This window comes from Hemitrygon akajei, chromosome 29 (genome assembly GCF_048418815.1).
Source record: "Hemitrygon akajei chromosome 29, sHemAka1.3, whole genome shotgun sequence".
NCBI lineage: Eukaryota > Metazoa > Chordata > Chondrichthyes > Myliobatiformes > Dasyatidae > Hemitrygon > Hemitrygon akajei.
The window spans coordinates 6,609,455-6,626,869 of record NC_133152.1 but is presented as its reverse complement, the minus strand read 5'-3'; the positions used below and the strand labels follow the sequence as shown (position 1 = coordinate 6,626,869).

Here is a 17,415-nt window from a genome sequence, read left to right as displayed (position 1 = left end):
TCTCTTCCTAATTTAACTCTTGTTGCATTAAACCCAGTTAATGTTCTGGTAAATCGATGGTGTTCTATCGAGGCCAATGCATACTTCCTGAAGTATGCTACCCAGATCTCTTGGGACAGTAGGACAGGTACGTGGACAGGAAATGTTTAGAAAGTATTGGGCCACACGCTGGCAGGTGAGATTAGCTTGGGCGGGGGCATCTTGGTTGGCATGGTCCAGCTGGGCTGTAGGGCTTGTTTCCCCACTGTATAACTCTGTGACTGTTTAACTAATCAAAGTTTTATACATCTCCAGCAGAAGCTCTCCCTTTCTGCATTATAGTCTAGATGAGAACACCAGGATTTCATCCACCTTTTCAATATGTTCTTTACTTATCGGTGACAGGTTAATCCTTTGCCTGTCTGTGAATTCCCAACTCAGACTTGTGCTGCAGTGTGCCAAGAGCCCAAAGACTGAAACACCGAGCAGAGAGATTCTACAGCAGCAGAGAGGCGGTAGTTCTACTTCCAGCATTCCCACTGAGTTTAACTTCATAACTTACAGAGATGAATTAAACATGGAGCGAGGTCGGGTGAGTATATTAAATTGGAGTTTCATCACAAGAGCTTATTAAATGTTTTATGTGGCTTTTATGGATGAAGCCGGATTGAGTTCTCAAAGAGCTGGGGCTGTAGTGTGACCACGCTGAAATGTTGTGCAGAGGGAAGTTAATAAGTAAACAATCAACCACTGACCTGCTTGTCCTCTATTAAGCATCCAACCTTATGCAGTACTGCCTCAGGGTGCTGAGATATATTTTCATGAGGGGTATTCACATAAAATGCAATAGCTTTAACAGCTCCAGGATGGTCCAGCATCAAAAATCCTATTGCATAACTCTCAATCCAGCTTCGCACTCCTTCCATCTATCACAGGGAAATCGCACACGACTTTTGTGCCATCTGCTTGGAGTTGTTGCAGAATCTTTATAGGTCTCATGCACTGTTCTACAAAACAGGCAATTGAAAAATGGCTCTGCCGTTACCAGAGCAATTTGATCTATTATCATACAGGGCCTCTTGCACTTACCGGCTTGTCAGATAACCATCCATAGTCTGACAGTTAGTGAGGACAAATGGTTGGTTATATTGGATGTGCATATTTCTCTTCAGTTTGAAAAAGCTGATGTCGGTGGATATTTTTAAGATGTAACTGAATGTATCATCCATTGTGTATGCTCTGGGGCATACTTCTTGTATGCTCACCCACTCTGTCAAGCATTCTGAAGTGTTTTGCCACCATACCCTTGTCCATTACATTAACCATTGTCAGAAGACCAGAAATCTATTTCAATAACTGAAATTACAACAGGGACGGCAAAAGTAGTCCCTTACATCATCCAGGGACCCTGCTGATCCAAATGTGGAACACTGATAAAATACCAGGAGTTCCAGCCTCTGAGTCCATGAAAAGAAGCAATTTCATTGCATATGAAGCAACAAGTTGTGGCAAGCATTTGGTGGTCCATACAAACAACTCGTTTAACTCAACTGCGTTGTTCAGTCTCCTGCAGATGGGGAGGTGATTATCACACACCCCAACCTCTGGCTCGGGAGGGGAGCCAAGCACCAGATCCACTGGCGTGCTCATCTCCTGCGCAAACACGAGCACAGTCAGTGAACACCTGATGCCCACAACACTAGGGGTAGGTAACAATCCCAGCTAATGGGGATTTCAAGCTGCCCAGCCAGGGTGCGGTTAAAGCGCTCCGGCAGCCCGTCGCTTTGCGGGTGAAGGAGGGTGGTTTGCATTTTGGTGATTCCTGGCCGCCTGCAGTCCTCACTAAACGCCTGTGCCTCGAAGTCGTGCTCACAGTGGAAATCCTCAGGAGTGCTGAAATGGCAGAAGTCTCTCAGCGGAGGTGTGGGCACTCTGGTCCAGGACCACACGTACCTCTGCCACTTTGTGAAGTAACCCACGGCCTCAAGAACGTAGCAGCTCTCGGCATCGGTGCAGGGGAAGGGGCTCAGGATGTCCACCCCTCTGTGCTCCATTGGGCCCCTCCAGGTGCTGCTGCATTGGTGCCCCAGACTAGCAGCCGGCCTGAGCCCTCTGGGACCTGCCAATTAAACCAATTGTGCAACTTGCCCAACTTCTTTGCGACCCCGATATGGCCAGACCCCTCCAGCCTGTGCACCAACCGCAGCGCTGTGGCACAGAGTCCCTGGGGAACCAGCACGTCGTTCACCATTGGGAAACTGCCAGCAATGGAACAGCTACCCGTCGCACACCTCCAGCATGTCCCACTGTGAGTATAGGACTTTTGTCACTGGATTCAGGGCAGAGGCCTCCCCCACCCCGGTCACTGTCTCACGCCCAGCCATTCCCTCACCCGGGACCGCAAGGGATCGTTGCACAGCTGCTGCTGGTCAATGGTCGGGTGCTCACCACAGGCTGCCACCGTCCCCTGGCCCCACTCAAGGAGGCGGAGACGGTAGTGATACTTGTGGCCTCACAGACACAACAAGAGAGGGTGTCAGCATTGCTGTGGTGCTGCCCCTCAAAACCGTAGTTCTGGAGGGCCTCCAACCCCCTCGGGCCCTCTGAGGTTTAACAGCCGGGTCAGTGACACATGGTCCATACAAAGCAGGAAACATCGGCCGAAGAGTTAGGGGCGGAAGTGGCGGAGGGACTGGACCTTGGCCAAGCGCTCCCAGAGGGTGACACAATAGTTCCGTTCAGGCAGTATAGCGTGCAGCTGAATTTTGCCACAATGCGTTCTCCATGGTCCCTCTCCTGTGACAGCACTGCCCCGAGCCCCCCGTTGCTGCGGTCTGTGTCGGCAATGAAGGGACGTGATGGATCAGAGTACACCAGCACCGGGGCCTCCTGTGACAGGACTGCCCCGAGACCCCCTTTGCTGCGGTCTGTGTCGGCAATGAAGGGACGTACTGGATCAGAGTACACCAGCACCGGGGTCTCCTGTGACAGCACTGTCCCGAGACCCCCGTTGCTGCGGTCTGTGTCGGTAATGAAGGGACGTGCTGGATCAGAGTACGCCAGTACCGGGGCCTGAGTGAACGCACTGCCCCGAGACCCCCGTTGCTGCGGTCTGTGTCGGCAATGAAGGGACGTGCTGGATCAGAGTACGCCAGCACCGGGGCCTCCTGTGACAGCACTGCCCCGAGACCCCCGTTGCTGCGGTCTGTGTCGGCAATGAAGGGACGTGCTGGATCAGAGTACACCAGCACCGGGGCCTCCTGTGACAGCACTGCCCCGAGACCCCCGTTGCTGCGGTCTGTGTCGGCAATGAAGGGACGTGCTGGATCAGAGTACACCAGCACCGGGGCCTCCTGTGACAGCACTGCCCCGAGCCCCCCGTTGCTGCGGTCTGTGTCAGCAATGAAGGGACGTGCTGGATCAGAGTACACCAGCACCGGGGCCTGAGTGACAGCACTGCCCCGAGACCCCTGTTGCTGCGGTCTGTGTCAGCAATGAAGGGACGTGCTGGATCAGAGTACACCAGCACCGGGGCCTCCTGTGACAGCACTGCCCCGAGACCCCCGTTGCTGCGGTCTGTGTCAGCAATGAAGGGATGTGCTGGATCAGAGTACGCCAGCACCGGGGCCTGAGTGAACGCAGCTCGGAGCTGATGGAAGGCAGCAGTACAGATGTCAGTCCAGGCAGAGGGCCTTCCCTTCTCGGTGAGCTGGTGCAGGGAACTAACGATGGTGGCAAAGCCCTCAATAAACAGGTGGTAGCTCCAGCCAGCTCCAGGAAGCTACAAAGCTCAGAGACATCGAGGGGGGCCATTTGTTGATCACCACCACCCATCGCCACTCCTTCCGCCTTCACCATGTGCCCAGGAACTTTGGCTGGCCGCGCAGCTGGGACAGCCTTTCGCACGGTTGGTGCACAGGTTTGCCTGGACGATGGCGGTGAAGACCTCTTCCAAATCCTGCAGGGTATCATCAACAATGGTGGCGGAATACCAGAACCTCATCCAATTAGAAGACACAGCAACTCCATGGAATGTGAGCCATCAGCCTCTGGAATGTGGCAGTGGCATTAACCGGGCCAAACGGCATTACCCATAGCCCTTGACCAATGGTGAAGGCAAATCACTGCGGAAATCGAGAGAGCTGAACCAGGTCCAGCTTGCAATACAGTTCAGGGCATCCTCAATTCGGGGCAGCGGGTAGGAGACCTTCTGGGTCACAGCATTGAAACAACGGTAGCTTACGCAGAATCATCTTTCTACCTGACCGACACCACGGGGGCTGCCCACGGGCTGTCAGAGGGCTTGATGATGGTGATTTCAGGCAAACATACTGCCAAAGGTGGTCCAGCATCAGTGCCTTTACAAAGGCAAGGAGGGCAAGCTCTTCCTGGGCCGTGGGAGGGAACTGGGGGTAGCCATGCTGAGCACAGTGGCAATAATCTGCTGTGAATGCCCCTCAAACTTTCTCCCAATTGGCACCACTTACTGCCCAACTCTTCCCTCATTGCTTCTGCCAGTGGCCTCTGCTTGAAACACTGCTCCAGGGGCACTACGAGGGCCCTGTCATCACACTGCTGCGCTTGTATTAAGTCGAGGAGGGCTTGTAGGACATCCGCCTCCAGCACCAGGGCAGCCATCAGGTGGGGCTGCAGGCAGATGGTACCATTCTCTCCGGGAGCTTCATGGTGGACCTTGTGGTGTTTATTGCCGAGTCCTGTTGGCTTTCCTCTTGCTTAGACGTTGTTGGTGATGCCTGCAACATTAGACATCCTCCCGTGGCTGCAGCAAATTGGGTTCCCCACTGTGGGACATGAGGGAGGTGGTGATGCACGTTGCCGTGTCCCCTAGGTTGGGGATCTTCAGTATGCTCACCCCGTCGGAGTTCCCTGGTCTTATCTCCGGGCTGGAGTCCAGCCCAGCCCTTCAACTTATTCCCCAGGTCTTAAAGGGATCCGTCCGATGTCATAACTCTTCAATCTCACCATCAATTTCTAATCCCACTCCTGACCCCAATGCAGCGTGCCTTTGATACTTGGCGACAGAGAAGTAAAACTCTTCTAGCTCAACAGCCATTTTTATACGCACAAAAACAGACCGGGCACTATGACCCGGGGAGAGAACTCACCCAGTCACATTCAAGTGCAGGAGGTGATTATCACACACCCTGCTTACAGTCGGGTGGCCCACAAGCAGACAAGTGAACGGCTGTATAACCCCGGCTAAAATGTAACAGTAACTGAACTTGAACATCCCACCATAATCCCACGAACACATTTTCAAACAAGAACAATAAGAAGCGCTGGCTGCCAGGAATGCTGGGATGAGCTGACAACCACGCCTCCCTCTTCCACCGCACCCCCACACCCGGGAAAGCCAAGGGTGTATGTGGTGACAGGCATGTACCACAATATATTAAGGTGGCATTTCAGTGTGAAAAAAGATCACAATAAGGAAGGAAAGTTGTCCAGAGCAAAATGTAACCAGCAGAACAAGCAGCAGTGAAATTGGAATTATAAGCATGATTCATGGAATTTAAGTGATCTTTGACCTCCAATAGTTGACGTTTATATGTTTGTGGGTAAAAGACATTGGACTTGATACTGGTATTCAAATCCTGGTGGAAGCATGTGGAGGAGGGAGGTCGTGACACTGATTGGTATACAGAATTGGCTTGACCTCAGTATTGCATCTGCGAGCTCTCCTTTACATCCAGTCCTTTCTCTTTGATTTGTACTGGGGTACATTTTCAGCAGCATTTTACACGTTTCTTATTTCAGATGTACAATAAGAAAGATAGGATCCGTTTCTACAGAGTATACGGATTAATCATTCCTTCTCTGTTGACTCTGTGCTTGCCTCACACATGCAAAGTTCAACGTAAAATTTATTATCAAAGTAGATACACATCGCCAAATACAACCCTGAGATTCTTTTTCTGCAGGCATACATATATAGAACAGTAACCGTAAATAGGATCTGTAAACTGTAAACTGTACAAACTGTGCAAATGCCAATAATAAATAAATAACAAGATGAAAGGGTCCTTAAATGAGTGTAGTTATCCCCAAGAGCCTGGTGATTGATGAGTAGTAACTGTTCTTGAACCTGGTGGTGCAAGTACTGAGGCACCTCTAGCTTAAGTTAGATATGGCCCTTGTGGCTAAAGGGATCAGGGGGTATGGAGAGAAAGCAGGTACAGGGTTCTGAGTTGGATGATCAGCCATGATCATACTGAATGGCGGTGCAGGCTCGAAGGGCCAAATGGCCTACTCCTGCACCTATTTTCTATGTTTCTATGTTTCTACCTGATGGCAGCAGCGTGGAAAGACATGGCCTGGGTGGTGAGGATCTTTGCTCTTTCTTTACATAAACTTCAAGCAATGGGAAGAACTCTCACTGTTGCTGTTTAAAGAGATTATCTGCTATTGGGTTTTTTTCTTTGCCAAGCAGCTCCAGCGATGCTTTTTCAAGAGTTTTGCCATTTCTAAGATTGTTTTTAATTCAATAAGTCTCTGGAGAGTATTGCTGTAAGTTGTGAAGCTTTTCTTTTTGCAGAATTCTAGGTTTCTATGTTTTTGCCAGTTTATATCTACAGTATAACCCCAGTACGTTCAAAGCTAGCCAGCTGTTATGGTTATACGGAATCAAAATGACCACTTAAGTGTCTTTGAAGGATTTATGGACTGCATTGGGCCACATCTGGAAGAGCTATTGCCTCACAGTGCCAGGAACCGGCTTCAGTCCTGCTCTCTAGTGCTGCTTATGTGGGCTTTGCTTGTTTCCCCTTGGATCGCAAGGGCTTCCCCCAAATGTTTTATTTCCCTCCCACATCCCAAAGGTGTGCTGGTTGGTGAGTTCATTGGCTGATGGAAATTGCCCCTGGTGTGTCGGTGAGTGGTAGAATCTGTAGGGACTGGTATAGAATATTGGGAGAATGAAAAATGATTAGCATAAATCATTGCCTGAATAGCACGAACTCAATGGGCTGATAGATCTGTTTCCATGCTGTGTATGTCTCTGTGACTCAATGGCTTATGAGTATTACAATGAGTTTTCTGGCATCAAAAATGAATTATTTTGAGGAGATTGTGTGAAACCAAAGGACCAGTGAAGCGTTCAGATATATAATTTTAAAAATGCTATATTGTGCACGGAGGTGTAAGAAAGGGAAATTTCATTGATACAAAATTTGTGCCTCTGATAATCAAAATCAATCCAGTAAATAACTCTTTTTGACTGGACAATATTGAAGCATCTCTTATCTCCACTGTTCTGTGTGCTTTAAAACATTAACACCATCAGACATTGGAATATAGTTATAAAACCTTCTCTATTTATTTGATTCTAGTGTTGGATGTGAGCAATGTGAGGCTCTCTGTCCAGTCGACCATCAGTTGCTGGGAAGAGCTGTGAAATATGATGCAGATTGAATGAGAAAGCAGCAGGACCAGGAAGCAATGAGCTCTTTCAGTGAATCCCATCTGAATTGATCCAACAGAACCAGTTCACTGAGTAGGATAATTCACTGGGTATGTGATGTGACTCAGTTCCTTCTCTTCAACTTGAGGTTGTCCTTGCACAGGTGAGCAAGGCTCTCTACCAGATTACCATCTTCTAGTATAAATTTGTTTTGTGTCACATCAAGTAATTCATAGAAGCCTCAAAATGAAAGGCTGCTTATAAATGTATCCAAAAGGGTCTGATCTGATGCCTCTCTGCCTACAGGGAGTTATTAAATGCAGTTTGATTTTCTGTTAGGGCTTATTCTGTACATTGTACATCAGATATAAAACTGTATACCACGATACAGGTTCTTCCGCCTACAGTGCTGTGCCAACCAATGTAATCCTATCCCATGACGAATCTAACCCTTCCCTCCTACACAGCCCATAAGACTCCATTTTATTTTACATCCATGTGTCTATCTCAGAATCTCTTAAATTTCTGTGTTGTATTGGCTTCTACACTCACCCCTGGCAGTGCGTTCCAGCCACTTCCCTCTCTCAGACCTACCTTTGACACCTCCCCTCCCCTCAAAACATATAACGTCAGCCTAATCTTTACAATGACTACTTGCTGAGGATGGACCCAGATTTCTGGATCTTGGCCTGTGGATCAGCCTCTGTCATTCATGTTTCTGCTTTCTACTTTTTTTGTTGCTATTTTGGGCGACTTTGTTTGGGGCGGCCTGCAGAAGATGAACTGAGCATCCCTACCTCTTCGATTTTGTGTTTTATATTCTGTGATTCTCGCTTGTCTTTTTCATTGCTGTTTGCGTGATTTTTGTTACACACATGGGAGGATTGATGTTTTTCTTTGAACAGGTTCACGGTTTTCTTTGTTTCGTGGCTGTCTGTGGGGAAGGCTTTGAATCTTTATCCCTTGAACCCCAGCGGCTGGCAAAAAGTGGAAATCAATAAAACTGCAGATGTGCTGAATCTGAAATAAAAATGAAAGTCACTGAAAACACTTAACAGTATCCGATGAGGGGTTCCTTGACTTGCTAAGTTATCTCTGCTTGAACCCTAGGAGAGACTGACATGTGATTTCGTTAGCATTCTCAGAAACTGACTCTTACCCAGGCACAGGGAGAACATCAGTACCACGGGTGGCCCAGAAGTCAATGTTTGTGACAGGTAAGGCCATCATATAGTGTCACGGAAAGTCTGTCTGTCTTGTTGAAACTGATCAGTAGAGGGGTTCACAATGGGAAGGAAAGGGGAAGCCACTGACTCCTCTTTCTCCTGGCCCTGAAAACCTAATGAAGAAGTTAATCTTGTGTCAAGAATCCCGCTAGGCTCCGGAAGGGTATTCTGCTCCCTACAGAGAGGGGTTCTGGGTATGACGCCACAAAACTGCACAAGATCAACAGCTGATGAGGACACAGCTAAAACAGCTTTATGGTAAAGTGATTTGACTGTGAGGAACAGAATGAGCGAGGTAAGGGTGTCTGATCTTGTGAACAGACTTCCTGATGAAAGGAAGTACCAACAGATGTCCTTACAGTAAAGAGCTCACCAGCTGATCAGGAAAGAGGATATGTGTTGTCCCTCCAGTCCACCGATGAGTGACAACTCAAAATGATTAACTTCAGAACTGCAAGAGACCCAGCGTAGATTAAGAACAAAAGAAAGCTTTGCAAAGACAGGAGAACAATTATAGAAAAGATGAGCAATCTGAGACATCAGGAGCACCAACTTGAGCACAACCATTCTAAGAAGGAGGCTTGTGAGTTCGGAACTGTGAAGCTGACTAATTTTCTCTCATATGGGGAGTATTTATGTACAAGCCATGAGTCTTGTGAATGAATATAAAATGTGATAATTTGGAACAGTAATTCAAACATGGCATTGTTGGAAGTCAGTGATCCACATACATACTTCAGTCATTTGTATACCAATAGAGATAAGGTTGCACTAAAGCTTTGTTTAGGGTGGGGGTTCCCAACGTTTTTCATGCCATGGATCCCTACTATGAACCTCAAGTTGGGAACCCGTGATTTAGTGTCTCTTTTTTTTCCAACGTGTTAGTTGAACCCCCCCCCCCCCCCCTGTCGAGGGAATAGGGTCCACACTGGGTGCTGTTGTCACCAGTTATGTGATCCATAGCTAAGCTTGTGGGGAAGACGGTGCATGTGAGTCACGGAGACACAGACTGGTGCAAGATCTGACAGCAAATGCTCCAGGAATATTCCACGGTTAATGAGAGGTGAAGTCTGATCTTATGTAGGACAAGATGGACAACTCTTAACCTCACAATCTACCTTGTTATAATCTTTTACCTTATTGTCTAGCTGTGCTGCAAATTCTCTGAGATGTTATGCTTTATTGAGCATCGTTAATGTTTTCCCTTGTTTTTCCTCAATGCACTGTGTAATGATTGTATGAACAAGCTGTGTGAGCAAGACAAGGTTTTCACTGTAACTCAGTACATGTGACAATAATAAACCAATTCCAATCCTGATTCTGCTTGGTCCAGAAAAAGTGTTGACATTTCTTTTAGTAAAGAAGCAGGTTGAAAGCTTCCCAAAATGGAAGAAGCACACTTCATGGGCCTGGGGGAGTTACAGCAGTTTAGTGCATGATCTGGGTAAGTGAAGTTAGTGAATCAAGTAGCATCTGGTAGATCAAAGCTAAGGGGAATGGAGTGGACAGACAAGCAAATGAAGAATATTTCAGTACATGTGTGGGTGAAGGAAAGGGATAGCAAAGGAAGAGAGCAGACAGATCTGGGGACGTCAACCATCAGTGGAACAGATACAGGAATGGAGGGAGTAAAAAATGTAATATCTGAGCTTGTGGAAGCAAACACCAAGAAAACTGTTTAGTGGAGAATTGACCCACGTATGCTAAGATATCAGATTCCACAACAGCAAACAATTGTAAAATTACTTAAAGTGAAAACATAAAATGCCCATCAAGCCATTGAGCATCTGTGAATACACTTTGATTTTGACCTTTAGCTCTTTTTCTCTCCTCACAGATGCCTTCTCTGTTGCTGAGTATTGCTCATAATTGCCCCTTGCTCAGATTTTCAGCATCTTCAGTTTTTTTTCTTTAATTTTCTTCTGAAGGAAGTTGCTTTACGTATTCACAAAGTAGGCCTTGTATCTCCAGTTAGAGCCTAATTCAGAGGAGTGACACCAAGACTGTTCAGAGAAGTTGGAGAAGGATTGGGTGGTTACAAAGGAGAGAAATGATTAATGGAAACTGTGATGCTCATGGGTCTCAGATCCACAAATGCTATAACACATGCACCATCTGATGTTACTGAACCTGCCCTGTGGCCCTGGTGTGTTTGCATATCATCTCCACAGAAGATATCTCTAAGAAGATTGATGGAAGTGGACTACATGTTCACAGATGATCTTTGATGGACCGGAGAACAAAAATAGATAGAAATGAGATATAACTTTGTTTGAATGGACAGTTCACTCCGTCTTATCTTGCCATTAATGTCACAGAGTTAGTATCATATGGTTGAATGATAATTGCAGAGTAGAATCTGGGGAGCCTTCACAGGGATTTTGGATCTTTCACATCCACCTGAGAAGGTAAATCAGGAATTGATTTAACTCTTGGGTTGAGGACGGAGGCACATTTGAGCAGATGATTACAACTTTGTCATTGAAAATATAAAACAACATTGGAAGTCTTGTGGATGGAACAGTACTGCCGCTATCACACTGTACCGGAGACGGCTCAATTCTGATGTTCGGGTGCTGTGGGTGTGGAGTTGGCATGTTCTCCCCGTGTTCATATGTGTTTCCTCTGAGTAAGGTGGTTTCTTCCAACACTCCAAACATGTGGGTTTGGTCACTGTAAAGTTCCCCTAGTGTGTAGAATCTGGGAGGAGTAGGCAGGAGTCCACAAGAATAAAATGGATGGTTGATGTTTGACACATAGTGGAGCAATGGGCGTATTTCTGTGCTGTTTCTCTCTATAACGGCATCTACAAGAAGGTTCATGAAAGCTGAATCTATCACTGAGGATCTCCACCACCTAGGCTATACTGTTTACTTGCTGCTACCGTCAGGCAGGAGGTACAGAAGTCTGAAGCCTTATACCTCCGGCTTCAGGAACCATTGGGGTCTAGGACCAACCTGCCAAATCGTAACCCTGCCTCAGATAGTGTCTTTGATTTTTTTTTACACCAAGGTCTTGCTATTGCAGTCTACTTATTCATTGTATGGTATAATGTCATGCGTAACTTGTGTATAAACTATGTTCTGTGTGATGTCTGAAGCTACGGGTTTGTGATACTACTGCAAGGAAATTTTTCATCATTCCTGCACCTCACCATAATTGTGCACTTGACAATAAACTCACCTAAACCCTAGAAATCCGTGCCAAGGTGAGAGACTTCTCCAACCTATCGGGGTGAGAGGGGGGAGGATTCACTTGCTCTGGTTCGTAATGGTGCCAATAATTTGGGGTGCAGTAAGCAAGTGGTCCTGTTTAGAGACAGCATGGCACTGGGAATTAAGTTAACAAGATCTCCAGTGAAACTGTCTGGATTATTATCCAAGACAGATGCAAAAAAAAAAAGAGGATGGATAAACCGATTCAGGTGATTTTTGTAGAATGTGCTCATGTGGGAAAAGAGATTTCATTGCACGAGCATTTGTTTCAGTATTGGCATAGCAGGAAGTATCATTGACATAGACTTCACCTTAACTAACGTGGAAGCAGGGTCCAGCCAACAGGGTAAGTGACAAAGATCAGGGAAGGGGGGAGATGTATGTGAGGTAAGAGGCTGAGAAGAGAAGTTACACCAGTAACAGCTCAAAGACTAATGATCAGGACAAGTATTAAGTAATAGACCTCTGGTTAACAAAACAATATGTAAGTTCATTAAAGTGAGAGGGAGAAGTAAGAAATCTGTTAGTAACACAAGAGAGCTGAAGGGTGCAGCCCAGGTAAGTGTCCATTTAGAGAGAATGAATTCCAGGGAGACTGGAAACAGAGGCTCTTCAGAAATATAGTGAATGTTTCCTAACCTAAGTGAGAGTCTCTGCAGCAGCAGCTATATTCCTCGAAGAGGAGCAGGTATGGAGCACTTGTGTGTTGTCAATATCTACATGCCAGTGAAGTTGTTGCAAATACGTTTTTCATTATAGTGTTCATAACAGTAGCTCAACTGGGCTTGAGAAACCCATGTTTCTTGACTTGTTCCTTGTCCCAAGGTGAGGGACATCTCAAATGAACTTCAGTGAAAGGGTGGGTGTGGGGGTTGGGGGGGTTCACTTGCTCTCCACATAAGGACACACACAGATGGAGAAAACCAGCTTTAGCTAAACAAGATACTCGTCAACCTGAAGCAATGATCCAATGACAATCATGGCTACTGCTGAATGTCCACAGATACTGATGCATGGGCAACATTGTGAACAAACTGCACAAGTAACTACTACTTCTAACTCGCAGGAAACAAAACGAAGAATACAACAAGATACTTCACTAAGAACAAAGAATACAACAAGATACTTCATTAAGAATACTTTTTCTTGTAAAATTTATGGTAAATGATCACCACAAAAAATGGAGAGGCGAGTGAAGGCAAGGTTGAGTTGAGGGTCGAAGGGTACGGGTGCAAGGCAAAGTTGAGGTGAGGTTGAGGCATGTTCGAGGCAAAGTCAGGGCGAGCAGAGTGGAGGGGTGGCTTATTCGAAGTCCGTTCACCTAAATTGAGAGTGAGGATTGATCAGTCTAAGTGCCAGGCTGATTTGGAAAGGTCGGGTACAGGCCGCATTGTGGTGATGGTGTCCAAGCCCAGAGCTTATCGATACAGCAGGCCTGGGTCCTAGTGTGAGGAACAGCCCGATGTTTGGATGATTTAAAAGCCAGGACATATGGATTGCCTGCCAAGTCAGGGTGTCAGGACAAGAGGTGAAGGTTGGGCTGGTTCTATTGGCTGCTCCACGATGTTTACTTGGCTCTACACCAAACTGAGACTGAGGCTGTGGCCTGCTCTGGTCTTCGTGTCTCTGGCTCACTTTTGTTCTGAATGCTATATGCTTCCTTTACTTGTTTGTACAATTTGGTTTTTTTTTCCTCTCTGTACATTGGGAGTTTGAAGGTCTTTTTTTATAGGTTATTTTGGGCTTCTTTGTTTTGTGGCTGCCTGTGAGGAGATGAATCTCAAGGTTGTACCATATTACATATATATACACTTCGATAATAAATGTACTTTGAACTTTGAAGTGAACTACCCCTTAAAATCACCATCTCTATCTACCATGCTTTTGAAATGAGCCTTAAAAATGCTTTGGAATGTTCTCCTTTCTCCATTAATTTCTATATATTCCATCCTATGCTATTGTTTGAAAATTTGCAATGACCTTGACCTTTCTTAATTAAGTTCATCAACAGTATTGCATCATGCTAGTACCCAGTAAAGAATGGGATCACCAAGCTGGAGAGAAATTATTTATCAATGTATTTATTTATAGAAGCATTTTGACACACATTAATCATGAATTTGCAAAATCATGTGCTGAAGTGAATTTTGAAAATGAATCTTCGAGTAAGTGGTTTTGATCATGCAAATAACTGACCTTTGGTAATAGCTTTGTATGACTAAATTAAAGGTATTTTAATAAAGATCATTTTCTTTAAACCTCTGGCATAATTGCAGGTCTTATTGGCACTTGTTAATTAATGGAGCTGGAAGAGGTAGGCTTGTAAGATATCTTAATTAACTAATCTGTCCAACCAAGATTTGTATTTCATTTCCATTATTTATTATCTAATAGCTTCCTGAGTAGAGATATTTCATTCAGAAAAAAAACATACATTATTAACCAGTCACAAGAGGCTCGTTAACTGCAACACCTTCTATTCGGGTTTGTGAGTTCAGAAGGTCTCTGCCTGTTGACTTTATTTTACTTCTGAGTTCAATTAAAGGTATGTACTGCCTTTGAGAAACTACCGTTTGGTGTGACAGAAAATGCTCTAGCTATCTGCTGCTGTTTAGTTACCAATGCTTAATATTGAGACATATGAGGAGTGACATATGCCATCTCCAATAATTATAGGACCATAACTCATAGGAACAGAATTAGGCCATTTGGCCAATCGAGTCTGCTCCACCATTCAATCCTGGCTGATCCTTTTATCTTCTCCTCTGCCCCACTCCCCAGCCTTCTCCCTGTAACCTTTGATACCATGTACAATCAAGAATTCAGCAAGTTCTGCCTTAAATACACCCAACAACCTGGCCCCCATAGATGTCTGTGGTAATAAATGCTGCAAATTCACCACACTCTAGCTAAAGAAATTTCTCCACATCTCTGTTTTAAACGGATGCCCCTCTAACCTGAGTTTGTGCCCTCTTGTCCTAGACTCCCCCACCATGGGAAACAGTCTTTCCACCTCTAGGCCTTTCAACATCCAAAAGGATTCAATGAGATCCTCCCTCATCCTTCTAAGTTCCAATGAGTACAAACCCAGAACAATCAAACATTCCTCGTATGATAACCATTTCATTCCCAGAAATATCCTTGTGACCCTCCTCTGAACTCTTTCCAATGCCAGCACATCTTTCCTCAGATGAGCAGCCCAAAGCTTTTCACAATACCCAAGGTGAGTCTTCACCAGTACCTTATAACATCTCCACTTCACATCACTGCTCTTCTATTCAAGACCTCTAAAAATGAATGCTAACGTCGCGTTGCCTTCCTCACCAATGACTCTACCTGCAGGATTTTCTCCCAGTTTAGAAAATAGTTTGCACAAATGTTTCTACTCCCAAAGTGCATGACCATTCATTTTTCAACATTATATTTCATTTGCCACTTTCTTGCACATTCTCCTACTCTAAGTCCTTCTTCAGCCTACTTGTTTCCTCAACACTATCTGCCGCTCCACCAATCTTCATATCATCTGAAAATGTGGCAACGAAGTCATCATTTAAATCATTGATATACAGCATAAAAAGAAGCAGTTCCAACAACGACCCCTGCAGAACACCACTAGTCACTGGCAGCCAACCAGAAAAGGGTCCTTTTATTCCCACTCACTGCCTCCTATCAATCAGTCAATGCCAGTAACTTTCCTGTAATGCCATGGACTCATAATTTGGTAAGCAGCCTCATGTGTGGCACCTTGTCAAAGGCCTTCTGAAGGTCCAAATATACAACATCCACTATACACCCTTTATCTATCTTACATGTAATTTCCTCAAAGAATTCCAACAGGTTTGTCAGGTAAGTTTTTCCCTTTGCTGGCTTTGTCCTATCTTGTCCCGAGTCATCAAGTACTCCATAACCTCATCCTCAATATTTGACTCCAACATCTTCCCAACCACTGAGGTCAGGCTAACTGGTCTATAATTTCCTTTCTGCTGCCTTCCTCCTTTCTTAAAGAGTGGAGTGACATTTGCAATTTGCAGTCTTCTGGAACCATGCCAGAGTCCAACGATTTTTGGAAGATCATTACTAATGCCTCCACAATCTCTGCCGCTACCTCTTTCACAACCCTAGGGAGCAGCTCATCTAGCCCATGTTCCCATAGATCTTTCAGCTTTTTGAGCACCTTCTCCCTCCTTATAGTAACTGCACTCACTTCTCTTTGCTCACACTCTTCAATATCTGGCACATCCAGCTCTCTAATATTTTAGCAAAAATTGTATATGAGTATTTAAATCTGCAGGAATTTCCATGTGTATTTGAAATTATGCATTTGTGTGCATTTATCTAAATACACACAGACTGACTACATTTACTTGATAGTACATACTTATTGTCCATTATGTCACTGACATTTAGGGCAGCAATGACTGTCCTCCATCTCTGACAGTGTTCAGGGCTTCCTTCATCATGTCAGTAGCTTTTCCTCAGTTTTCACTGCTGTCAGTCACGTAAATCCTGTGTGGAGACTCGAGAATACTGTACCACTCAGATGTGGGATTCTTCATTGCCATTTTGTTTTACCAGTCAGGGTTGTTAGCCCTAAGCTGAACCCCCGAACTTGGTGGACTGGTGGACATTCTTCATCTGTCCTCTACCCCTTGGTCTGTTTGGCCCTACCAACAGCCAGAGCATTAAACCCTGACTTCAGCCAACAAAGTTGAAGCATTGATTGGAGTCCTGCACAGACACAACAGAGTGTTCCCGCACAGGTCCGACAAAAAGCTTGGAAACGCCTCAGATTTTCCGATGGAAGTCATTGATTGGAGTACTGCACAGACGGAACAGGAACATTTCTGTACAGGCCCAACAAAGAGCTTTTTAAAAACCAGGTCCCTATAAAAGAGAGGTACCGCCTAGCAGAGCGAACGTCGCGGGAGCGGTTATTGTAGGAATAGTCTTGAGTCAGAGTAGTAAGGTTTGGTGAGAACAGGCAGAGGCTGAGTAGTAGACTTCCAGCCTCCCCAGTGGCCGCATCTGCACCAGGTACCTCAAGAAGTCGCTCCGCAGAGACTGTGTTAGGGAACCTGAGCTGCAGCTCGATAACTTTCGGTTTGTTAGGGAAACTGAAGCAGTGGTAGACAGGAGCTACAGGGAGGAAGTCACACCAAGGCTACAAGAGACAGATAAGTTGTGACTGTCAGGAGAGGGAAGGGGGAACATCAGATAGTGGAGAGTACCTCTGTGGCCAATCTCCTCAACAATAAGTATTCCATTTTGTGTAATGTTAGAGGGGACGACCTACCTGGGGGAAGCAACAACGGCTGTGCCTCTGGCACTCAGTCTGGCCCCGTGGCTCAGAAGTGTAGGGAACTGAAGAGAATGGCCACAGTTATAGGGAACTCTATAGTCAGGGGACATATAGGCTATTTTGTGGAACCGAAAAGGAAGCACGAATGGTATTTTGCTTCCCAGGTGCCAGAGTCCAAGATATTTCTGGACGCATCCACAATATCCTGAAAAGGAAGGGTGGCAGGCAGAAGTCGTGGTACGTATTGGTATCTATGACATAGAGAGAAAGAGGCAG

General features: G+C 45.7%; 1 long non-coding RNA gene across 2 annotated transcripts in view; it reads left to right on the top strand.

The window, feature by feature from the left end:
• Positions 1 to 451: 451 nt before the first annotated feature.
• Positions 452 to 17,415, top strand: part of LOC140718210 (uncharacterized) — a 105,566-nt gene continuing 88,602 nt past the window's right edge. For both annotated transcript variants that reach the window (XR_012096651.1, XR_012096652.1), the window contains exons 1-3: positions 452 to 571; positions 7,329 to 7,562; positions 8,510 to 8,616. This is a non-coding gene — a long non-coding RNA (uncharacterized lncRNA). The remainder of the gene's footprint in view (positions 572 to 7,328; positions 7,563 to 8,509; positions 8,617 to 17,415) is intronic.